General features: G+C 42.2%; 1 pseudogene; it reads left to right on the top strand.

The window, feature by feature from the left end:
* The first annotated feature begins 1,073 nt into the window (after positions 1–1,073).
* LOC101565694 lies at positions 1,074–4,041 on the top strand (annotated as a pseudogene).
* Positions 4,042–5,578: the final 1,537 nt, after the last annotated feature.

Below are 5,578 nucleotides of genomic sequence, written 5' to 3'. Positions count from 1 at the left end.
ATCCTGGTGTGGTAATTGGATAAAGTGGAGGAGGTGGGAAAGACAAGAAGGAGGTGGGGTGAGAAATAAAAGCCAAGAAACAAGAGGAAAAGAGAACAATTGTTAAAGTATACCAGCTGTTGGGCTGCTCATAAAAATAGCCTTGTTTATTTCAAAGCCAAGTTCGATTCTATGTGGTTAAAAAAAAGAAGGAACCGAAGCTACAAAGTCTGTCCTAGGCTGTGTAACTAGAGACAGAGAAAACAGACCCCACAGCCTCCAGGTATGAAATGTTCCTTGGGAAACACCACAACTTGCAGAAACTCTCCTGGGTTCACTCACTCATGGGTTTGGGTAAAACGAAGCCCAGAGCCCATCTTGCTATATGCTGAAGAACCGGAACACGTGGTATTGAATGCAAATATGAAACCAGGTAGGTATTTACTGCCCACCTCACATGCATTCTGTCTCCCCCAAAAATGAAACAATCTCTCACTGATATTAGAGGAAATTTCAATTTGTCGAATAAATATTGAGATTTGCTGCCTGCAGTTCACTGAGCTGGCAGGGCCACCAGGTACATTCAGGTCGATGTGCGCTGCTCATCCGCAGGGCCATTTGCAACTTCCCAGAACACAATCCATATAGGCACACACAGCTGTCCTGGAGACTGATGTAATTAAGAAAACTGCTATGTTAGGAAAACCCCATTGAAATCCATTCATCTTTTTTTTAAAATTCATTTTTATTTACTTAGTGGGGGGGGGGGCAGCTCAGCCCATCAGGGGGCGGGGCCAGCTGGCATGTGGTGCTGGGGGATTGAACCGCAGTCCCTGTGCTTTGCTAAACTTGTTCTAAGTAGGTGCTTTAGACCACTGAGCCATCTCACCAGCCCCCTCCATTCATCTTTGTACACAGTGGACCCTTAATTTATGACCAGCCTCACACACAAATAAATTGGGTTAGGACCAGAATTTTGAGTTTAATATACAAGCAAAACCTTGAGTTATGACCTAAAAGCTGGCCACCTGTGTGATTGTTACAAACACTCCTGATGCCAGAGAAGCATACAAAAGACACAAGTCTGAGCCCAGATGCATGTGTTTGTGGACATGATTTTGGTCAGTGCTTTATCTAATTACTATGATTACTGCTATCAGAATGATCCCAAAGACTCTAAGGGAGGAAGGGACGGTAAAGAAAGCACTCACAATTAGAAAAAAAAAAAAAAAAAAGGAAATTGTGAGAAAATATGAGAGTGGTATTTGTGTGAGTGATCTTGCTGACATGTATAGTGTGTTGCAATCTACGATCTTGACAATCTTACAGGAAAAAAAATTGAATAAAGGAAGCTAGTGTTGCTAAAGGTGTTACTCAAATCAATAAGTCATAATCAACAGTGTAAGCCAGGATAGAAAGGCTGAGTCTATAATCTGTGAAAAAACTAGGACTATAAATGCAGATTTTGTAAAGGATAATGCATTAGTAAGTGATACAGTGAAACATTTTGTGCCAGTAAGGGAAATTTCACAATTTTAAAGTGAGAACTGTGCTTCACAGCATAACTAGGCACGGTGAAACAGCCAGTGCTGATAAAAGAGGTACTGAAAATTACATACACCACTTCAAAATGATGGGAAATGGCTCTTGGTCTCAAGTTTTCAACTGTGATGAAACTCTTTCTCTAGTAGAAAGTGCCCAAGAGAATGTACATTATGCAGGAAGAGAAGAAAATGTTAGGCCACAAGCCTATGAATGATAGATTAAACATATTAGTATGTGCCAATGTGAGTGGTGACCTCAAGATAAAACCTCTTTGGGTTTATCACTCTGAGGCCCCTAGCATATTCAGAAGACATTGATGGGTTCCTGCCCCTATGGAACTCTGCCAAGGTCGTCATGGCCATGACTCAACATGGCAATGAGCCCCAAAATGACAATGTGTCTCTCCAAGACTAACTTCTGTATTCTTCTTCTAGTCCCCAAATAAACTTTAGCAAGTACCAACAAGCTTCCAATCTTCTCCCCACCCAACACTTTGCCTGCTCATATAAGCTCTGCCCCTAGTCCAATTCAATAAAGACCCATTCCCTAGCTTTCCCTCTGAGGGTCCTTGCAATCTCCAACAACCCTTCCATGCCAGTAATAAAGGGTTTCTTTTTACCTTTGTCAGCGTCTCCCCACTGTGTCAAAAACCTTACAAAATAAAGCCATGAAGAATAACCTAGGGATCATGTGGAGATCTAACACAAAAGCCTGGGTTACTAGTACTTTTTCTTGAGGGGATCAGGGTGGCTATCTGTCCTACTATTAAGAAATATCAGAGCAGGAGCAGAGCTGCAGCCTAGAGTGAGGAAAATTCTAGCTCCTGGTGGGCATGGGCCACCTACTTTTGGGGCCCTCAGCATCCTTGGCACCCTAGAACCCTGCTCTGTGATGTGGGCAGTGCTGAGGGCAGCCCTGCATTCCTGTGCCTGCTGCTGCCTCCAAGCCAAGCAGCTAGCACAGGTGTGCAGTGACCTTACTGGGCTCCACCTGTATGAGGAGAACTAGGAGCAGATGACGACATGAGCAGGCCAGCTGTGGGAACGCTCTGATCAGGCCCACAAGGAAGCAGTGAAAAAGCTTGGGCACTCCATACACCATGAGGAAAACTGTTGCCCAGAGGCAGAATCCACACTCTTATCTGCTCAGGGTCTCCATTTGTGGAGTTATCCCAGTTTGCAAGGTGCCAACTTCATGGTGACAAAGACATCACTGCAGATGTCATCATCATTGGTATTTGAAGGGTGTGGGCACTAGAACACATGGTTGTTGTCAATGGTGCCAGTGTCAAAGGAGGTACCTACTACCCTGTGACTGTGAAAAAACACCTCTAGGCACAAGAAATTGCCCTACAGAACCGGCTCCCCTGCATTACCTGGTTGACTCAGGTGTCACCAACTTACCTCACCGAGCAGGTGCATTTCCAAATCTAGATCATTTTGGCTGCGTATTCTATAATTAAGTAATCACGTCTTCTGAAACTATTACACAGATGGAGGTGGACACACAGATGGACATCTATGTGCCTGAGATGTCGAACAAGAAAACATCATCTTGCACAAACAGGGGACCCTTTTCTTGACAGGAATCCACCAGATTAAAGCAGTTATTGGCAAGGAGGTAACCACTGAGGAGCTGGGAGATGGCCATCTTCACTACAGGAAGTCTGGGGTCACTGACCACTATGCTTTGGACAACCATCATGCTCTTCACATAGCATGGAAGATTGTGGAATCCAAATTATCAAAAGGCGTTGGATGCTACCACTAAGCCTTCCAAAGATTCTTTGCTTCCTGGTGATGAATTGCACAGACTAGTTGGTTTGATATCTGAAAGGTTATTGTTAGAAATGTATATAGAAGCAGGTTCAGTGAGTTCAAAGTGTTCTACAGAGATACATCAGTCACGGATTTGCTCTAATATTTGGATTCCTGGTAGGCATTCCTGGAAACAATGGAGTTCTGTTTTCTGAATCTGTAAAAAGGATGCTCACTTCATTCAGCTATGCTGCTAAAGATATATTCTTCTGCTGTTTCATCAGAACAGTATGCATGGTTGGTAGACACTACAAGGCCAAAGGAATTGTCAAATATGGTGCCAAGATGGTGGCTGCGGCAGCCTGTGCCAAAATACCTAAGATAACTGTCATCATCAGGGTCCCCATGGGGCTGGAAACTACAGGATGTCTCATAGCCCAAGAGTTCTCTATATGTGTCCAAATGCTCATATCTCACTGATGGAAGGAGAGTATGCAGCCAGCATATTATAGCCACTGAAGCCAAGGACCAAAGATCACAGGAGGGAAACAGTTCTCCAGTGCTGACAAGGCAGTTTTGAAAGAACCCATCACTAAGCAGTTCAAAGAGGAAAGAAAGCCTTACTATTCCAGGGCAAGGCTGTGGGATGACAGCATCATTCATTGATCCGGCCAACATCAGACTGGTCTAGGGTCTCAGTGTTAGCAAGGCCCTCAGTGTACCAACCCAGAAGACTGGCTTTGGCATCTTTAGGATGTAACTGGAGTCAACCATGAACCAAACACTAACACGTGCAATAGCCTGAAAGTATTAGGAGTTTTTAAACTTGCAATTGTTAAAATAATTTTTTTTCTAAACACAGTGCATTTTGCTTTTATACCTTAAAAGAATCAGTATGTTTATTTGACAAGCACCAGATCCTTTTAAATTTTCTTTGAGAAATTTCTCTATGGCTCAGTTTTACTGACTGTGAAATGAAGAAAATAATTTACCACTGTTGTTTTTATCCCACAAGAAGTAGGAAAAATTCTACAATCTCTAAATTCCAACCATTACTGAGATGATTGATATAACACATCTCCACTGAAGCAAACATTTTGCCAATGATGCTCCTTGATATTTTGGTGCATTTACCTTTAAAAGTCATCTATTACTTTTCCCTTCAGCCACTCTCCCGCCTCCCGTCCGTGATAGCCAGATCTCTCCTTGTCGAGGCCCTGGCCTCTCTTTCTCCCTGTTCTCTCCTCCCTGTTTTCCCCTCTGGCTTCCACCACCAGGGCTTGTCCCAGAGACCCTGAGATCTCCCTATTGGGCTGTCCCTGACCTTAGCACAGGAGACCCAGTGACACTTTTATCAGCCTGCTGTCTTAGATTTCATTGGTAAACCTGAACACATTCTAAAAGACACAAATGGGGGCTGGGGAGATAGCTCAGTGGTCTAAGTGCCTACTTGGCAAGCACAATGACCCAGGTTTGATCCCCAGTATTACGTTCCGTACCAGCTCCAGAACCCCAGATGCACTATGCCGGCAAAACCAGGCCTGGTGATGCATGTCTGTAATCCCAGTGCTGGGGAGACTGAGACAGGAAGATCACCATGAGTCTGAGCTGCATAACAAGACCCTGTACTAATAAATAATCATTAAAATAGATAGATAAAGGACCTTTTCATACTTGACACCAATTCAAATATTGTAGATAGTTGAATTCAGCAAAATATCCCAATATAGTCCAAAAGTCCATAATAGTTGTGGGATATCAACAGAACTGGCAATGTCAGAAGTTGTCGACTTGAGCCTTTTATACCTCAGTATATTAATATGGTATTGCTTAAAGACTTCTCCAAATACAGCTTTTGTAATAGTAATGGAACACCCATCTCTGACAAAACAAAAAAAAAGGGGAGGGATATAAATAAAGGAACATGTTTTAGTGAAAAAAATATATGTATATACAAAATAGGTTACAAATACAGCTACTTTCTCTTAGTTCAATGAGAAGATTTGTACTAATATTGTTCAGACAAGAGATCACATCTGCATCTTATACTGAGAATAACTACTATGAAGACAACCATACACAATGTATTAATTATTGCAGCTGACCTACTAATCTGTTTTGAAACTGTCTCATTGCTACTTATTTCTCATTAAAATTAATAAAAAATAAAAAATAAATGAAATAAATAAAAACTGAAAATGCTTTTTAATGTAGTTCACTGGCACACAATCCTACGATGCCAGGGTTTTTGATTTCACTATGTGACAACCAAGTTAAAGTAAAATAAATCTATAAGC

The sequence above is a fragment of the Octodon degus genome, unplaced genomic scaffold (genome assembly GCF_000260255.1).
Source record: "Octodon degus isolate 3935 unplaced genomic scaffold, OctDeg1.0 scaffold00015, whole genome shotgun sequence".
Taxonomy (NCBI): Eukaryota; Metazoa; Chordata; class Mammalia; order Rodentia; family Octodontidae; genus Octodon; species Octodon degus.
The sequence above is the reverse complement of the archived record's forward strand: the minus strand, read 5'-3'. Positions and strand labels throughout refer to the sequence as shown.